Raw genomic sequence first — 21577 nt, 5'->3', positions numbered from 1 at the left:
AGAAAATACTGCAAGCAGCTAGAAAAAAGGAATTCAAATACTGTGGAACTCCAATAAGGATAAAACAAGATCTAGCAGCTTCTACATTAAAGGACCAGAGGGCATGGAATATGATATTCTGGAGGGCAAAGGAACTGTAACTTCAGCCAAAAATCACATACCCAGCAAAACTGAGTATGATTTTTCAGAGGCAAAAATGGGATTTCAATGAGAATGAGGTCTTTCAAGCATTTGTGATTAAAAGACCTGAACTGAATAGAAAATTTGACTTTCAAATACAAGATCCTGGAGAAGCATAAAAAGGTGAACAGGAAAATGACTTCATGAGGGATATTTAAAGATCAAACTGTTTACATTCCTACATGGGAAGATAATACTTTGAAATCATAAGAACTATCTCAGTAAGAAATTCAGGGGCAGCTGGGTGGTGCAGTGGATGGAGCACCGGCCCTGGACTCAGGAGAACCTGGATTCAGGAGTGACCTTATATCCATCTTTTTATTGAAAAACCTAGAGGCAGAGGTGAGAGGCAGTAAAAACAAACAAAGCCACTTCTCAGAAGAGTCACTTCTCATACAAATGGAGTCCATGGATACCACCTTCCACCTGAGCAGATGATATCCTCTTCTCAAATTTCAGCTCCCCTGACTAGATCATTGCTCTGACTTCCATTAGACTCTTAGTAACAGTATCTTGGCAAGAATGTTTGATGCCAGCAATCAAGTAGGGAATAAATGCGTGGATGGATCCTTTGTCCTGCATGGCCCTGGACACCCCTTGAGCCACCTTGATTTTGTCTGCTTCACTAAAGTAACAGTTCTTGATGCTGAGGTTCTTGTCCATGGCATCAAGGGAGCCCATCCCCTGGTATTTCTTTAGGCGGATCCAATCAGAGAAGAAGTATTCACCTGGGGCCTCTCTGGTGACTGCCAACAGAGAGTCCATCATCACTGTGGAAGCTCCAAGGGCAAGCTCTTTGGCAATGGGACCCATGTTTTGGATGCCACCATCAGCAATGACAGGGACATAGAAGCACCATGCATATTCTGAGGCCTTGTAGACAGCTGTCCCTAGTGGCCTCCCACATGCCAGCACTTCCTGTGTAATAAACATGGAGCCACTGCCCATGCCCACCCTCAAGGCATCCTCTCCAGCCTCAGGGAGACATTTTTTTTTTTTTTACTGTGCAGCTATTAACACATTGCCACCAATAACCTGGAAGTTGTTGTATTTCTCCTTGATGTACTTGATCATGCTAATTTGGAAAATGGAGTTTCCTTGAGAAAAGTCTAGCACAACCACATTGACATCAGCCTGGGCCAACAGGTCAAGCTGATATTTGTCATCCTCATGGGTGCCAATGGCTGCCATTCACAGAAGCTGCTTCTTGGTGTCCTTGGATGCCAGGGGGCAGTCCCAATTTTTCTTGAGGTTTGTGTGGGAAATGATGACTACTAACTTATCATCCTCATTCACAATGGGAAGCTTCCCTTTCTTGCTTTCCTTCAAGATTTCACTGGCTTCCTTTAGTGTGACTCCTGGAGCAGCCAAGACTAGATCTTGCCCAGAAAACAATCATGTTCCTCCTCCTTAAGAAAAGTCAATGTCATGAGAGGAGATAATGCCCACCAGGTGGCTTTCCATCTTGTCATTGTCTGTGATTGGGATTCCCCAGAAGCCATACCTTGCCTTCACTTCAAACCCATCTTTGATTCAATCTTTAGGGCTCAGGACCACAGGGTCTGTGATGAAGCCCTGATCAGATTTCTTTACTTTGCACAGTTTGTTGGCCTGGAATTCTGGGGTGCAGTTGTGATGGATAAACCCAATACCTCTTGTCAGTGCCATGGCAATAGCCATCCCAGCTTGAGAGACTGTGTCCACTGGGGTGAAACAAGTGAAGTCTTCAAAGTTATGGTCTTGGTAAGTGTTGAAGTTAGGTCTAATTGATCTGCTTTGAAGTCTATATAGCCTGGGAGGATAAGGGAGTCATTGTTTGTGAGCCCATCTCCAGTTGAAGAGTTGCTGAGATGTGAGCCCATTGTCTGGAACCTCAGAAGTGCCACAGCTGATGACAGTCTTCCATGGAGAGGACAGGTCGGGGAAGGTTAAGGAAGTGGGCCTGGCTGGTGGGAGACCCAGGAAGAGTCGTGTGGGGTTGATACTTCTCCCACAGAGCTGACTTTCTTTTACTTTTAATTTTTCTAGCAATTTGCTGGATTCTACCTAATTTTCCCTTTTGTTTATCTTTTATTGTTTGATTTGTTCAGTTCTGAGAGAGGGAAATGATTTTTTTTATAATTATTGTACTACTTTCTATGCCATCATAAAATTTAATTTGTGTTTCCTTTAAGAATTTTGATGTTATGCCATTTGGGCAATATACATTTAATATTGATAATTTTGTCTTGGCTATGGTTCCTTTCAACACAATGTAATTCTTTGTCTCTATATATTTTGAATTTTTAATTTGATATGATAGCATGATTATAACTCCTTCTTTATTGTGTTGATGAATGGTAAATATTTTTCACATCTCATTTTTATTATAGTTAGGTATTTGTGTTTTAGATGTTAATTCGTATAAGTAAAAGATTATGAGGTTTTTTATTTCATCTGTCATTATTTCATTTAAATAGGTAATTTAATTCATTCCTATTTATAGTTATCAGGGTAAGATTTATGTTTTTCTCTTTGTGAATCTGGAATTCTACCCCTCACCCTCAAGCAGTTTTGTTTTTTTGTTCTTTTGGTTTTTTGGTTCCCATTCCTCTTTTGAATAAGAACTTTATTCTTATATTTAGTTTTGCTTAATCTACTTTGTTGTTTATCAGTTATTATAGTCATTTCTGACTCTTTCTGATGCCATTTTGGATTTTCATGGCAAAGATACTGAAGTGGTTTGCTATTTCCTTCTCCATCTCATTTTACAAATGAGGAAACTAAAGCAAATAGGTTAAGTGACTTTTCCAAGGTCATACAACTAGTTAGTGTCTGAGGTCAGATTTGAAATCAGAAAGATGAGTTTTCCTGACTTGAGCATTATCCACTGTACCAACTAGCAAACAGACACTCTCTTTCCTTATTGTCAGTCCTACAATTCCCATTTTTCAGCCCTTAACCTAATTGTGGAATTTTACTTGATTTATTAATTTCTTTTTATTTCTTCCTTTTCTTTAGCTATCTAATTATTTCTCTCTCTCTCTTCACTATTTCTCCTCTCTGTAATAAATTACTAATTCCAGCATGATCCTCTAATCCCCTTCCATGAGTTTGAATAAATTTGGTTCAATTCTAAGTCTTGCCTCCACCATGATAATTTTTTTTTCCAATCTGCCACTTTATATCCTCTCTGGTTCCATGTACTACAACCCTTCTGAATGCTCATTGTCCCAGAAACTCTACCTTCTTCTGAGACAGGATGTTGTCAATAGAGACACAAAATTCTTTTGGATGAAATGATATCCCTGTGCTTTAAACTCCTAAACACTAGACCCCCTTTTATGTCCCCATTTCCCATTACAAAATATATCTTTCCCTTACCACTCAAATGCTTGTTACTGGGAACTGCTCTCCCTCAATGGACTTTTACTTCCTCTTTTGTTTCCCCTGTATCAATCTCTCCCTTTTCCAACTCATGAATTCTCCTGTAACCCCTCTTACTGGAAGACAATAGGCTTTCTCTTACCCAGAAACTTGATTAAGGTAATTAACACATTCCCATCTACACCCATCCTCACCTTTTTTATGCACCCTACCATTCTTTTTTTTTTTTTAATTTTTTTTTTTCTTTTTGGTAAGGCAGTTGGGCTTAAGTGACTTTAGTTCTCTGGCTTCACTGAGTCAGCATTTGAAATGTTTTCAGAATTGGAAGAAATGTATGACAGGGCAGCTAATGAATGGACAGTGCACCACTCCTGAAGTCATAAAGATTCATTTTAATGAATGGCCTCAAATACTTACTAGTTATGTGACACTGATGAAGGTACTCAACCCTGTTTGCCTCAGTTTCCTTATCTGTAAAAAAAGTGAGCTGGAGAAGGAAATGACAAACCATTCCAGTATCTTTGCTAAGGGTCAGACACAACTGAAAAACAATGGAACAATGAACAGTAAGAAAGGTGGGTGTGGATGTTCTAAGAAAAATCTCTGCAGTCTTATAGTTCCAAACCTAGGGGCTACATTTTAACTACATATAGCTGGGCACAACATGTTATCTTATTTTTTATTTTTGCAACAAAACTCTGAGGAGAAAGGGAATATCAGTGTTATAGCAAGAGGCAAATTTATGAGTGAATCCCAGAGCACCAGCTAATGGGTTGAATTGTGCATCCTTTTAAGGTATGGAGGCTAGTGGGGGTTGGTATGTATGTGAAGTGAACACATTAAAGATCATCATTCTCTTTTTAAAATTAATATGCCTGTCACCTTATTGGAATTCTTGGTTTTTATCCTCTGAAAATAGCTGTAATCATTCTACTTCTCTTACAATTCCTTTTCAGGAGAATTGAGACAATTCCTGTCTTTAGTAATATGTTTTCTTTATATACAGATCATGTATCATATAACATTAATGCTTTTGCATATCTTCTTCCAGGTTCAATGTATAAATAGTCTCCATTTAGTAGAGTTTAAATGTTTATTGACTGACTAAATCATAAGGTTTTGTTTTAGTTTTGATAGTGAATAAGACTTGCTAAGATGTCTGGATCTTGTGGTGGGGGATAGAGTGCTGGGCCTGCAGTTAGTAAGGTTTGAATTAAAATCAAGCCCTAGACACTTATTACATATGTGATCCTGGGAAAGTCATTTGATCTTTGTTTGTCTCACTTCCCTAAGCTGTTAAATAGGCATAATAACAGCATTTTCTTTGGAAGACTTTTGTGAAGCTCAGATGAGATAATATTGATAAATTGCCTAATACTGTGCATGGAATATAGTAAGTACAATATAAATGTTTATTCCTTTTCCCTTCATCTGACCTCGAAGTCTCCATAAACCCTTTAAGGTTATTGATATATTTTGTTTTAATCTCACTTAAACCTTTCCCAATACCTCTCCCATTATCCCTTTCCAGAGATTCATATATTAAAAGAAGTGTTAAGAAGATGATAAGAAAAAAAGAAAAAAAAATCATTCTTTCTTTTTTTTTTTTCATACAGCTCTTCAAGCCAGCAGGTGGCAGCACAGAGAAAAGTATAACCCACTTACTTTCAATATCTGAGAGGTCTATTCTTAGAATTCCTTCCTGGTCCAAAGCATTATCCTGTCACTTGTAGATCTTAACAATTAGTCAAACCCTCACTTCTGCCAGATAAACAATAAGTAAACAATGTGCACTTGTCTAAAATTATCAAAACAATTCTGGGCTTAGGGTTCTCTATCTTTCAATTCCAAAGTCTTCCTAATGCTTCTATGCAAATTGCATATAAACTGTAAAAGAATACTGTGGTCAGCCATGACCCTAAGCTAGTCTGTTGTCAATGTCATCTACTTGGTTAGTATTTTTTTACCCCCAGACATAAAAATCTCATACTTATCTTTGTTATTGTCCTTTTAAATGAGCAAAACTGTCAAAATCTGAATATGGCACTGAATGCAATGCCCTCTCTCTCTCTCTCTCTCTCTCTCTCTCTCTCTCTCTCTCTCTCTCTCTCTCTCTCTGTCTATATATATATATATATAATATTATATTATATACACATACATAAACTGCTAGTATATAGAGTGGAATATATAATAATTGCTAATATATAGAGTGGAAAAATAAGAACTAGTTGGAAGATAGATATCAACCTTAACCACACCCAAGCAAGTCTTCAAATGTACCACTGCCAAAATTATTCCCAGGTATATAGGTTAAAAGAGGAGATGAGGTAGTAAAAGGTAGCAAACTCATCTGAGTCATTCAGATCAAGGGAATTTCTATTATCTTCAGAGATGTGTCAAATGATATCTTTGCATTAGTAATATTATTAACCTTATGTGGTTGATTGCCAATGCAGTAGAGTTAATAATATAGGCAAATTTTTTTTAGATTTTTAACTAAATGGGAAGTTAAAATTTTCTTTTTCTAGCATATATATCTAGAACTTATATTTCTTAGAATCATTTGAAAGAAAAAAATTTTGAAAGAAAATTTCATATATATGTGGGAATTAGAAAAAGCATAAACATAATCTATATTATCCTATCTGTATGAATTTACTATCTATGTGTATTTCAGTTTCTGGCTTTACATGTTTCCTCATTATTTTCTTTTGCTGGGCTCTATTTTTTCTAGTAAACTTTTATACCATTGTCTCACTTTGCTATGCCCTGTGTTACTCCTTTAACACTTCTAGCTATTTATGATTTCTTATTTCAAATGGTGTTACATTCTCTAATCTTGTTGGGAAATCCATGGTTTAGGGTTTTTGGTCCCTTATGATTAATTTTTACTTTATTTATGTGAAATATCTGGGACTGAAATTTCTTGGAATGAAATTTCCAAATGTAACCTTCTGAAGATTAGAAGTACACCAGGGTGTTGTGATGAATTGCCATGTGAAAGAACAATTTGCTGGGTCAATTTTTTTTTTTTGGTGGGGCAATGAGGGTTAAGTGACTTGCCCAGGGTCAAACAGCTAGTAAGTGTCAAGTGTCTGAGGCTGGATTTGAACTTAGGTACTCCTGAATCCAGGGTTGGTGCTATATCCACTGCCACCTGGCTGCCCCCTGGGTCAAATCTTTTTTTTTTAATTATAAAAGTATTTTATTATTTTCCAGTTACATGTAGAGATAGTTTTCAACATTTGTTTTTATAAGATTTCTTGTTTCAAATTTTTCTCCCGCCCTCCCCTCCCTCCATCCCCTCCCCCAAACAGCAAGTCAAGTAATCTGATATAGGTTATATATGTACAATATCATTTAATATATTTCTGCATTACTCATGTTATAAGAGAAGAATCAGAGCAAAAAGGAAAAACCTCAAAAAAGAAAAACAACAGCACCAAAAACAAAAGAAATAGTATGGTTCAATCTGCATCCATATTCCACAGTTCTTTTTTTTAAATTTTTTCTGGATTTGTAGAGCCTTTTCCATCATGAGTCCTTTGGAACTATCTTGTACTATTGTGTTGCTCAGAAGAATCAAGTCTATCACAATTGAGCAACACATAATGTTGATGATACTGTGTACAATGTTCTGATGGTTCTGCTCATCTCACTCATCATCAGTTCATGCATGTCCTTCCAGGTTTCTCTGAAATCTGACTGCTCATCATTTCTTACAGCACAATAGAATTCCATACATTCATATACCACAACTTGTTCAGTCATTCCCCAACTGAAGGGCAGCCCCTCAATTTCTAATTACTTGCCACCACAAAAAGAGCAGCTATTAATATTTTTGTACATGTTGGTCCTTTTCCCTTTTTTATGATCGCTTTGGGAAAAAGACCTGATAGTGTTATTGCTGGACCAAAGGTATGCCTTTTGGGCATAATTCCAAATTTCTCTCCAGAACAGTTGGATCAGTTCACAGCTGCACCAAAAATGCATTAGTGTTCCAATTTTTCCACAACTTCTCCAACATTTACTATTTTCCTTTTTTTTCATATTAGCCAATCTGAGAGGTATCAGGTGGTACCTCAGAGTTGTTTTAATTTGCATTTCTCTAATTAATAGTGATTTAGAGTATTTTTTTCATATGGCAATAAATAGATTTGATTTCTTTCTCAAAAAACTGCCTGTTCATATCCTTTGACCATTTCTCATTTGGGGAATGACTTGGATTCTTACAAATTTGATTTAGTTCCGGATATATTTTAGAAATGAGGCCTTTATCAGAAGTATTGGTCATAAAAATTATTTCCCAGCTTTCTGCCTTCCTTTTAATTTTGGATGCATTGCTTCTATTTGTACTATTTAATGTAATCAAAATCACCCATTTGGCATTTCATATTACTCTCTATCTCTTGTTTGGTCATAAACTGTTCTTCTTTCCAAAGGTAAACTAATCCTTCCTTTCCCCCCTGGGTCAAATCATAATACGTACTTGCAGTCTAAGCTGCAAAGCTAATTCTCAAGGAAAGCATTAGAAAAAAATTAGTTTGAAAAAATGAAAGGTCAAATACACACACACACACATAAAATGCACATACACAATACACACATGTGTATATATACATGTATGTGTATATGTGTACACATAAGTATGTATATATATACACTGTATATACCCACATGTGTATGTATATGTATACACATGCATATATACAATGTATATACACACACACACACACACTGTGGGAATAATGGAATATCCATTTCATCAATGGAATGTGGCTTCCAAGACAAGGTGTATGGATATCTGTGTAAGGATGAGCTATATGTGCTGCAGTTAAATATATATAGTCACCATTTAAACCAATCATCATTCTCTTCATGAGCATTGCTACCAATGAATAACATTAGTTAGAATTTTTTAAGAAAGGCTTCTTCCCCTATGCATTAATATCCAGCCCTAGATTCAGGAGGATCTGAGTTCAAATGTGACCTCAGACCCTTGACACTTACTGGCTGTGTGACCCTAGGTAAGTCACTTAACCCCAATTGCCTCACCAAAAAATAATATCTATGGGGAATGGGAAGGAATTTGCAGGAATTTACAGAAATTCACAACATCTGCCTGGTGCCATGGACACACTAACCCCCATTTATGTAAGTCTTCTTTAATAAATTCTATATCTTTCACCCTGGAGCTGCCAATGGCTTTCTTTGGTATCAAGTTTTCATCTAGTTATGGAAGTGTTATACACCTGAGCCACTGCCATACCCCACATATACTCATATACATATCTTTGCTATGCTGCTTTAATATCTAATATTAAACACATATAAAATATAACATGAATATGTTATGTTTATATATAATATAAGAATATATTACATTTAATATATATTAAACTGAAATAGCAAAGATTTGAATTTAGGCCCACTGATTGTAAATCTATGTCTCTGTTTCTTTCTATCACACTGCTTTCCTATGATGAACAGGAGTTTAACCTGAGAAATTAAGTGCATGACAATATGACACTCAAGATGTGTTATTCATTTTAAAAATAGAACCAGGAATTATCAATCCAGAATTCCTTATAGAACTTTCCATGCAGCAAAGAAAACTCTGAGCTAAACTGAGGGATATAGTATATATCAACCAAGCATTCCACTAGCATTTTTAAAGCACTTATTATTTGTCAGATATGATTTTAAATTTGGGGGGCATGAAGAGAAGGGGACAAGGACCCTATTCTCAAAGATGTCTTAATCAAATGGGAGAGATAACAATGATCTAATTGCATATATTGCTAGATAGAAATAATGCTAGGCAGGAAAACACTAATAACTAGTGCTAGCAGAAGGAGATTCCTAGAGAATCTCAGAGTTGATCTGAGTCTTGAAACATGTCAGGGAAAGTAGGAGGCAGAGAGATAAGGAGGTAATTGATTCCAACAGAGGAGAAAGAAAAAATGCAAAGTTGGGAGATGGACTACTATGTTTCAGGAACTTCAAACATGCCACTGTGGTTGGATTAAAGAATGGATACAAATGAGAATAGAAAGGGATTAGGTCCATGGAATGTTAATTGTCAAGTAGAGGGTTTTATCATTTAATAATGAAAGTATGGAGCTCACTGAACAGGGATATTCCCTGGCTATAACAATTCTTCTGGAGATCCACCTTTGTCAAATCTTTTGAAGATGAATTGGAATGAGCGGTGATTAGATAGATCCCTAATTTATTAGATATTAGAAGACAAATGAAACAAACAGTCTAGGCAAGAGGAATGGAGGGACTGAACTGTAGTGGTAACTGTGTGAGCAGAGACAATAGGATGTATATGAGAGAAATTGGGAAAGTAGAAGCAACAAGATTTGGCAATGGAGATATATATATATATATATATACACTCAGTGAGAATGGGGGGTCAAGGTTCACAATGAAGTGGCTAATATTGGTTACTAGGAGGATAGTAGCACCCTCAAAAGTAATAAGAATGCTAGTTCAATTTGAAGAAAGCTATAAACATGATAGACCATGTTAATGTGAATATATGGATTACCTGGATTTGATGGAGGTACCTTATTATCCAAAAGTATTTTTATGAAACCCTGGGTTAATAGGAACAAAATATCCTTCACCTGAACTCCAAACTGAACCCAGATAGCTATCAGATAAAACACCTTACCTAGTGACTTCTTTTCCTCTTAAGATAGTAAGTTCCTTTCTTATGGAAATCTCAGTGTCCTCATCCTTGACAAACCTTTTTTTTTTTTAATCCTGTAATCTTATCATGATGTTTCTGGTATTTACTCCATACTTGTTATAACTGAAATTGTTAAACTGCCTTTGCCTCTGTATCATAATATTGAAACTGGCAATGCACTGTAATCAGTGGACAAAAAAAAAAACCCAAAACATATATACCCTCAGAAATGGGGAGTCTCTGAGCTCTCTTCTTAGGAGAAGAATCTCCACATGATCATGTGTTATATATTTCTTCTTGGGACAAAATTTTACTTTGCTATTATGATTTTTTCTGTCTCTGATCTGTTTTGTAAGAGGACAGGTTTCTCTGATCTGGTTTAAGTAGGAGATATTATAAGATATTATAATTTCTCTGATTTGTTTATTAATTTTGTAGGAGAGATTGAAGATTATTTCTCTGATCTGTAAGAGACAGGCAAATACAAAAACTATATTTTAAAATTCAACAACCATCTTAATACAAAAAATTAAAATGACACATTATTATATAAATATATGCTGTTAGGAACAGCTCAGATGTGGGTATCCTGCTAGGTCATGTTCATTTTAGGAATAAAATAAAGAACTTATAAGTTATGAAACTATTAACAAAATGGATTTAATTAGCTCAAAAATTTTTAAAAATTACAGTGAATGGCAAATAGTAGATGTTTGTTGATTTATTTATTGTTTGAAATTATATCAATAAGAATACAGTACCAGTTAGCTTCACCTTTAGTATATACAGCATCCTATCCTCATTAAATAAAAGCATCTAGTCAGCAAGGTATCATGAAACATCTGGTCTCAAGGGAACCACAATAACTGACAGTCTGGGACTCCACATGAGGGAGACTTTTTGTTTTTAGTTGTGAAGGAAGTAACTTCATTATAGCCAGAAGGTACCAGGAAGCTATATCAAGAGAGACAGAAACCAATCAGATTCTAAGGACAGCTTTGTCACCTTTTAGGGAATGTAAACCATGGGGGAAAGGCAGAGCAGGGAGACTGTGGGAGGAAATTGAAAGGGAAGGGAAACTATATGAATTGTGTTTTAGGGAAAACTAACCCAATATATATTTGGGTAGATGAGACTAAGCATCTGAACATGTTGTTGACATTAGTCCTATTAGAAGGACTGAGATGGCTTTTGACTAAATTCAACAAATATTTCTATTATATACATTAAGAATAAGAATAAATGAATCTATCCCTATTATGTTAAATTGTCCCAACCTTTCTGTTTTCCTTCTAATGTTGGTTGCATTGATCTGTTCATGCAAACTTTTAATTTAATGCAATCAAAATGATACATTTTGCATTTCATAATTTTCTCTATCTCCTGTTTGGTTATAATTTTTTCCCTTCTTTATAGATATGACAGATAAACCATTCATTATTATCTTAATTTGCTTATGGTATCACCCTTTATTTCTAAATCATGTACACATTTTGGTTTTTTCTTGGTATGTACTGTGAGATCTTTGTGTATGCCTACTTTCTGCCATACTATTCTCCAGTTTTCCCAGAAATTTTTTGTCAAATAGTGAGTTCTTATCCCAGAAGCTAGAGTCTTTGAGTTTATCAAATGGTGGATTAGTAATTTACTATTGTGTCTTGTGTATCAAACTTATTTCACTGATACAACACTATTTCTTAACCAAGACCAAGTAGTTTTGATGACTGTTATTTTTTAATATAGTTTTTCATCTGGTATATCTAGCATAAAGAATTAATTGTTATTTGAGGTTTTTATGAACCCATCTTTTGGCTAGAAAACCTCGGTGTGCAGTGGCCTCTGGGGCTACACAAACAGCATGGTGTTCGACCCACTGGTTGTAGCCATTGCCGTGGTGCTGGCACCTCCTGTCATCACCACTCGCTGAAGCCTACATAGGCCTTGCAAAATTATAATGATTGGAAACCCTTTGAGGGCACTCATGTGACTGTCAGAATGTCCAGCCAATTGGCTGGGGACTGTGTTTGGTCAGCCTGGGGTCTGCTGGGAAGAAGGGAGGTTTTTTTCACCATTCTAGCTTGAAGCTGGAAGGTGACAGGATGCTGCTGTGTGTTCTCAGCTGATTCCTGGGCGGTGGTGTTGTTCAGGTTGTATAATTTCACTTTCACCATTTTATTTCCTTTCCCTTAATCCTACTGATCCTGTTTGTGTTTTTTTAAGTTTGTTCTTGTTAAATAAATCCTGCTCTATTTTGAGGGAGGCTGTCTGTCTCCTTTCTTGCCCCAATATTACCGTGAGCCACTTAGCTGATACTTCCCAATTAAAAAATTGTGTCCACACTAGGCCACCTTCCTTTGCAGTTTTTTCATTAATTCCCTTGATAGTCTTTACCAAATTTTGTTCTTCTAGATGAATTTTGTTATTATTTTTTCTAGTTCTGTACATTTTTGGTAGGTTTATTGGTATGGCACTGAATAGCTAAATTAATTTAGGTAGAATTGGGGTCATTTTTATTACATTAGCTTAGCCTACCCATGAGTAATTGATTTTTTTCCCCATTTGTTTAGATCTGATATTATTTGCGTGAAAAATGTTTTGTAATAGTGCTCATGTAGTTCCTGTGTTTGTCTTGGCAGGTAGAATTGCAAATATGTTGTAATGTCTATAGTTATTTTAAATGGAATTTTACTTTTTAGCTTTTGCTGCTGGACTTTGTTGCTAATATATAGAAATGCTGATAATGTATGTAGGTTCATTTTATATTCTGCAACTTTGCTAAAGCTGTTAATTGTTTCATGTATTTTTTAAGTTGATTCTCAAGGGTTCTCTTAGCATAACAACATATTATCTACTAAGAGTGAATTTTTTCCCCATGCCTATAATAATTCTTTCAGTGTCTTTTACTTCTTGTTGCTAAAGCTAATGTTTCAAGTAAAATGTCGAAAAATAGCCATGATAATGGACATCTTTGTTTACCCATTATTTTACTAGGAAAACTTCTAGCTTGTTTCCATTACACATAATTCTTCCTGATGGTTTTAGAGAATGCTACATATAATTTTAAGGAAAACTCCATTTATTCCTGTTTTCTAGTATTTGAAAAAGGAATGAGTTACGTATTTTGTCAAAAGATTTTGCTACATCTGTAGAGATAATTATGATTTTTGTTACTTTTGTAATTCTTATGATCAATTGTGCTGATAGTTTTCCTAATATTGAAACATCCCTGAATTCCGGGTATAAATCCTGTTTTGTCATAGTGTATTATCCTCATGATAAATTGCTGTCATCTCTTCACTAGTATTTTATTTAAAATTTTTCCATTAATATTCATTAGGGAAATTAGCCTTTAGTTTTATTTTCCTGTTTTTGCTCTTCCTACTTGAGATATTAGCACCATATTTGTCTCATAAAAGGAATTTGGTAGGACTTCTATTTTTCTAAATAGTTTATGTAGTACTAGAATTAATTGTTCTTTAAGTGTTTGGTAGAATTTATCATAAATTCATCAGGTTCTGGAGATTTTTTCTTAGGGAGTTTATTGTTGGCTGATTCAATTTATTTTTTTGGAAAATGGTGCTATTTAAGTATTTTATTTCCTCTTCTGTTAATCATGGTAATTTATATTTTTGTAAATACGCATCCATGTTACTTAAGGTATCAAATTTATTAGCATAAAATTGGAACAATATCTCTTTTTTTATGGTTTTAATTTCCTCTTCCCTGGTGGTTAATTCAGCCTTTTCATTTTTGAAACTGGTTATTTGGTTTTAATCTTCCTTTAAAAAAATCAAATTAACCAAAGTTTTATCTATTATATTGCTTTTTCTTAAAACCAGCTATAAATTTTATTTATTCATTCAATAGTTTTACAAATTTAAATTTTTTAAATCTCTTTTTGATTTGGAGAATTTCAAATTTGGTATTTAATTGGGGATTTTTAATTTGTTCTTTTTTAGTTTATTTAGTTGCATGTCCAATTCATTGATCTGATCTTTCTCTATTTTATTCATGTAGGCATTTAGAGATATAAAATTTCCCCTAAGGATTGCTTTGGCTGCATCCCATAATTTTTGGTATGTTATCTCATTATTGTTACTCTGTTTAATGAAATTATTGATTGTTTCTATGTTTTGCTGTTTGACTAGCTAATTCTTTAGGATTAGATTATTTAGTTTCCAATTAATTTTAATCTATATTTCCATGGATTTATATGCATTTTTAATCAAATCATGCTGAAAAGGGTGCATTTAATATTTCTACCTTTCTGCATTTGATAATGAAAGTTTTATGGCCTAACACATGGTCAATTTTTATGCAGGTGTTACGTACCACTGAGAAAAAAAAGGATATTCTTTTCTATAACCATTCAGTTTTATCCACAGGTCCATTATAACTAACTTTTCAAAAATTCTATTCACCTTTTACCTTCTTTCTTTTTAAATTTATGGTTAGATTTATCTAGGTCTGATAAGGGGAGGTTGAGGTTCCCCCAGTTGTATAGCATTGCTGAATATTTCTTTTCTATAACTCATTTAACTTGTCCTCTAAATATTTGGATTCTATGTCACTTAAGACATATATGTTTAGTATTGATATTATTTCACTGACCTTTTAGCAAGATGTAGTTTCCTTCCTTATTTCTTTTAATTATATCTATTGTGGCTTTTTTTTTTCTCTGATATCTCTACTCTATGTGTATCTCTCTGTTTCAAATGTTTTTTTTCTTGTAAATAACATATTGTAGAAATCTGTTTTTTAATCCACTCTGCTACCCACTTTCATTTTATGGGAGAGCTTATCCCATTCACATTCACAGTTATGATTACTATATATTTCCTTCCATCCTATTTGCCCCACTTTTTGTTTCCCTCTCCTTTCACACTATGCCTCTTCAGCAGTGTTTTATTTCTTATCATCACCTCCCTCAATCTACCCAAGTGAGTATATATGCAATTTCCTCTTTTAGCCAAATCTGATGATAGTAATGTTCAAACAATGATCACCACTCCCTTTTTCCCCGTACTGTAACAGGTCTTTTTTGTTTCTTCATCTGATTTATTTAACCCTATTCCTACTCCCCCTTTCATCTTCTTCCAGTAAATTTTTTTTCACTCCTTAATTTTTTTCATATCATCATACCAGAATCAACTTATACCCACACCATCTGTCCATGTATTTTCCTTTTAACTGCCCTAATAAAGATACAGTTCTCCTGAGTTACAAGTGTCACCTTCTTATATTATCTTATCTGTCTTGACATCTTGTTCATTTGTATGTACTGCTAAATTACAGATGCTTTCTTTTAGTCACGATCAGCAGGACTATAGGGAACCTGGTACAAGCTGGTCTATATGAAATATCCTAAAAAGTATAAAGAACAAGCTTCTTTATGCCCAACTCAAGTTACCCTCTGTGCCTTGGGTCACAGGCCATTATATTCCTTAAAACCTATTCTTCTTTTCTGTCATAGGCAGTAATCACAACACACAATTCCCTGTTCCTTTGGAATGTAATAGTTCTACATCCAAATCCTTTCTGTCTCTCTTTCTCTCTCTGTCTCTCTCTCTGTCTGTGTGTGGGGGCGGGGGGTGAACAGTAGTGCTTCATGGATGATCTCTTTTTTTTGTAGCAAAATAATGTTCTCTCCTTTAAGACCCAATTCAGTAAGGGGAATGCAGTTGAAGGGTGTGCTGTCATATTCTCATATGTGAACCAGCCATTTAAGTCCTTTGTAAAACCAGTTCTTAGATAAGTTAACTCTTCAGTCACCTTAAAAAGGAATATCTATTTTGGTTGGTATTCATTTTTTTTTATTATTCTCTTCAGTTGACATATACTTCAAACATCAAGACAAAGCATGATCTGATCATGAGACCCAAGTTCAAATTCCATCTCAGCTAATTACAGCATATGTGACTTTTAGAGATTCACTCAACTGCTTTAAGAGTCACCTTTATTATTTATAAAATGAGGGCATTGAACTAGTTGACTTCTAAATACCCTCCCAGCTCTAAATTGATAATGTCATTACAAAGAGGCAAGGGACTTGTTAATGGATGCAGTGTGGTAGTTATAGGATTTGTCTTGGAACTCAAATGTCTTGATTTCCTACTGACTTAACTGGTTAATACAAGTCATTATTCTCCTAATCCTTCTCTGTATCTTAATTATTATATTTATAAAATCACAAGGACCCCACTTTACAAAAGCTTTATTTTATATAAAGGAACAGTTGAACAGGAAAAGTATCCTGACTGCATTGCATTAGGGAAATTTCTAATGCTTTTCATGACCCTAACATTCTCCCTAAAACAGAATCTTGTCTTTTAAACATGAATTTTCTCTCAGATATAATGCATGGGTCCAAATAATAGAATATCATACACTCCAAAAATAAAAATTCAAAGGTTATCAAAAAGGAATTGTGGTGGGGGGATAATCTTGCTATTAGTGGATTGTAGTTTTTCCAGTGAAGAATTGCACAGAAATAGAGGATACCATCTGATAGATAACTGACCATAAAAACAAACAAAAAATCTATTCCTTGATTAACTGAGCTAATATTATTTCTCCTTTATTTACATTTTTGAAACATTGGGATTTTAATTGTTTTCTAAAAATATGTCTCTATGTATTTGGTTGTATATACACAATATACATGTATACAAATATATTTTAAAAACTAATTGTTAGTTTTATTTGCTACCTCTTAACTCCCTATCTAAAATGATATACTGATAAAATGAGGTCAGAGACTGCATAGATAAAATGCAACAAACAAAATGGTGTTAACTTGCCCTGAAGTATTAAAATTTCACTCATTTTGGAAAATATATATCTAACCAAGCAATGACATATAAAATATGAAAATAAATATTTGGTTTGATTAATTTTCCTGTCCAGGCATATTATTGGACTTGAGAATGACCCATTATTTTGTTCTCATAAGTTTCCTTGTCTGACTTCATTCAATCAATCGAGTATCAAATTATTTGTTCATGTGTCTGATCTTTTAAGGTATCTGAACCACTGTATGTGTGTGTGTATATATATATATATATATATATATATATATATATATATATATATATATATAATTTAATCCTTACAACAATTCTGGAAGGTAAATAATATCACTGTCTTCTTTTTATAGATTAGAAAACTGAAACTGAGAGAGGTTGTATGACTTACCTAGTATCACAAAGGTACTGTGACTATAATGGGATTCAGCTGATATTCCTGACCAGAGAACAGTGTTCAATTTACTATGCCAAGTCAATACCTTTGTATGTGTATTCAAGATATTTCTAAATGTTAGATAAATTGTTTCAAATTACCAATTCATTTTGCCTCCCTAGTCTTAGGTTTTAAGATCTTTCAGTTATTCTAAGTATTTTCCATTTTAACATCCATAATTGTAAACTGATGAATTAATAATATAAAATGGATTTTTAAAACAGTCACACTGCCATCTAGTGAAACCAGTAATATCTTAAAGCTATGATGTCATCAAAGGGCTATTAAATATTTAATTCATAAAATCTAAAGCTCAGCCTAGTAGTTTGCCAATACATGAATTAAAGTATTTCAGCTGAGCCACAGAGATTAATTGATTTCCTGAAGGTCATCGGAGAAATTTAGCATAGTGTAGGAATTATACTAATCACAAATACTCTGTTTTAGTCATTAAATAATAATCAAATCATATTTCCAACTGAAATTAATTTTATAAGGGTAAACCACTAATAAGTGTGGAATATGAAGCAAAAGCAATTTAAGAAGTTTCAAAATTATATGGATATGTTACCTTAAGACAGAAGTTTTACTCTTTGATGGAAATTCTTTGTGGTTGAAAAATTGATACATGATTCCATTTTAATTTTAGGCAAGTCTTATATAAAGGAAAGACAACTGAATATCTAGAAAAAAAACTGAGTTCAAATTTCCAGTTCTGCCACTTTATGAACTGACTTATCTTGAACTCGATTTTTTTCTTATTTACAAAATAGAGACAATAATGCATGTAGCACATACTTACTAGGTTGTTATGAAGTTTATTTGAATTACTTTTTTCATTGTTTGTTATTCAGTTGCTTTTCAGTCTTGACCAACTTTACAAACAATAAACCTTTATTATATCATAGAATTACATTGGAAAAAATTCTGTGAAGTCATCCAATCACCCCTTTCATTAAAAAATAACAAAACTAGTTTTTAAAGGGTTAAACTGACTTTCCAAGTCATACAGAAGTAATTGGCTGGGCCAGAATTTGAAACAAAGTGATCTGACTTTACAATCAGCATGATAACCAGCATGCTGTTTTTATTATTTAAATATGGTCCATTATTTAACAGGATTTATGATTCCCAATAAAAGAATCTTCCTTTTAATAATTCAACCTTTCATCCATTAATATTGTATACTACTTCTAAATATATTGTTTTAGTTGAAAATAAGATGCAATACAACACAGTGCATGAGAAAAGAGTATCATTAGATTATTAGTGAAGTTAATTGTTTGATTTATTTTAGCCTCAAATCACAGATTCAATTTCCCACAAAATCTACATGTTATAGCATAGGTAAAATCATCAACCATTCAAAATTACAAATTACATATTTATTTTTATGTGACATAACTAGGTACTATACAAAGAAAACTACATGAATGTGTGGTTGTTGTTATCATAAAAGCATAACAGAAAAGTGAATGGGAATCTTTCAGTTCTTGGCATTTGCAAAATTAGAATTAGATGGGCACCCAGAATACAGTCTAGGCCCAATGAATTTTCTCTGTCAGGTGCAAAACTATTAATATTCATGGATACATTTAGTATATGTTTATAGATCACTATATATAGGCAGTTTAGTCTATTAATAAATCATCTATTTATCATCGTCATCTATGTCTGTCTGTCTGTCTCTTCCCTATGTATTGTGTGTGTGTGTGTGTGTGTGTGTATATATATATATATATATATATATATATATATATATATATATGGTTTTTTTGGTGAGGCAATTGAGGTTAAGTGACTTGCCCAGGGTCACACAACTAGTAAGTGTTAAGTGTCTGAGGCCACATTTGAACTCAGGTCCTCCTGACTCCATGGCTAGTGATCTCTCCACTGCGCCACCTAGCTGCCCCACTATGTATTGTATTCTAACAGGTCTTTCCCCAATTGTACCAACCATATGTACATGCAGATAACTCAAAATCTCTTTTCCTATCATTTACTTAGAGATACAAAAGACTTAAGGGGAGATACCAAGGAATGAATAATTAATTTGTCAAAATTCACAGTAAATAAGTGGATAAATAACAAATAATTATACTCAGGTACCGCACAATGCAATAGGAACACTACCTTGGAAACCATAAAGGCTTATAATTCAGCTACTAAGTAGTTAGCTACATGTCCTTTATGAATGTTATTATTCCAGAGTTTCAGTTTCCTAACTTATAAAATGAAATTCTTTGACTAGATAATATCTAAAATTCACTCAGTTATTGCATGAATTATTTGAAAAGAAAATATAAAGCAAAAAAGGTGTTTTACTGCTTTAAGATTGTTTGCATATGTCATAAGAACATATTATTACAAAATGAAAAATTGAGTCAAATTGATTTTCTGGAAAATGTTCTGTCTTCCGTTCTTCTCCTAATCTCTCCAAACCCGCCATGATGTTTGACTTAATTCAAATTTCATTTTACTTATGAATTAAAGACATTTATTTTGCCTTTGCACTGTTTAAACAAAATACCCTATTATCTTTTTTTAAATATAAATAAACATAAATGGTGATTATGTTCTTTTTTTTCAAACAAGTCACTAAACAGGACAATATCCCTCCCCTTCATATTTTCATCCCCATTTCTTCTTTTGGGTGGAAATAGTATTAACAGATAAGACTATATTTTCATCATTTGTAAGCAATGTGCTGGCCTCTCAAATTTCTCTGGCCATTGAGAAGAGAAGAGTTTTCCATTAAAATATGTGCCAGGTTAGGATGGACATTTTTAATAAGATTATTTTAGGTTAAGTCCCTTTAATTTTTAATACTAATGACCTGGTCCTGGACTACTATCATAAACTTCATTTTTTTTTTAATGAATGTAAAATGTTGCACGATTCATTCATTTGCTTAGTATTTCTTTTGTGACATGTTTTCAGTTAAGTTATGTTTTTGTTGCCAAGGGAAGACCTTTTGTTGACCCTTTTGGATGTTTGAATTTTCACCCATTTCATCCAGAAATAAACTGGTTTCAGTTACATATCCAAAGTTTTATGTCTATTATACTCCATTACCATTGCTTAGTGAAATGAAGTCTAGTTGTTTCAAAAAGCATTTCTAAGTTTTTTTTTTACTTGTTTTTCCCTTGTGTTTTAGAATGTTTTTATTTTGTTGTTACTTCTTTGTTGAGGAACTGGTAATCTTTCAACAATTGCCTTAGAAAGAGGGGCCCTACTTTTGATCAATATTGTCTGAGGATTCTTTCAAAGTTAACATGATCGATTTGTTTTGAAAATATACATTAAGACTTGCATGTCATATGTGTTAATTGCTTTAAATATATTCTTTTCAGTCAGCCTTGATTTGAGGATGGCAGTAAATCTCCATGTATTTCACCATGAATTTTTCATTAAAACCTTTATTCTCGGGGGCGGCTAGGTGGCGCAGTGGATAGAGCACCAGCCCTGGATTCAGGAGTACCTGAGTTCAAAAAAGTAGCAGGATATAAAATAAATCCACATAAATCATAAGCATTTCTATACAAGACCAACAAAGTCCAGCAGCAAGAGTTAGAAAGAAAAATTCCATTGAAAGTAAAGTTAGAAATATAAAATACTTGGGAATCTACTTGCCAAGACAATCCCAGGAACTCTATGAACATGATTCCAAAACACTTTTCACACAAATCAAAAGAGATCTAAATAATTGGGAAAATGTCAATTGCTCATGAATAGGCCGAGCTAATATAACAAAAATGACAATTCTACCTAAATTAATTTACTTATTCTGTGCCATACCAATCAGACTACCTAAAATTATTTTGTAGAGTTAGAAAAAATAATAACAACATTCATCTGGAAAAACAAAAGGTTAAGTATATCAAGGGAAATAATGAAAAAAATGCACAGGATGGTGGGCTAGCTATACCAAATGTGAAGCTTTACTATAAAGCAATAGTCATCAAAACTATTTGGTACTGGCTAAGAAATAGAGTGGAGGATCAATGGAATAGGTTAGGCACAGGAGACACAGTAGTAAATGACTATAGTAATCTACTGTTTGATAAACCCAAAGGAATAGGATAGGGA

At 33.8% G+C, this 21577-nt stretch overlaps 1 pseudogene; it reads right to left on the bottom strand.

The window, feature by feature from the left end:
* Positions 1 to 555: 555 nt before the first annotated feature.
* On the bottom strand, positions 556 to 3734 carry LOC122755025 (annotated as a pseudogene).
* Between the last annotated feature and the right edge of the window lie 17843 nt (positions 3735 to 21577).

Source organism: Dromiciops gliroides, chromosome 4 (genome assembly GCF_019393635.1).
Source record: "Dromiciops gliroides isolate mDroGli1 chromosome 4, mDroGli1.pri, whole genome shotgun sequence".
Lineage (NCBI taxonomy): Eukaryota > Metazoa > Chordata > Mammalia > Microbiotheria > Microbiotheriidae > Dromiciops > Dromiciops gliroides.
This window is presented reverse-complemented; position numbering and strand designations above follow the sequence as displayed.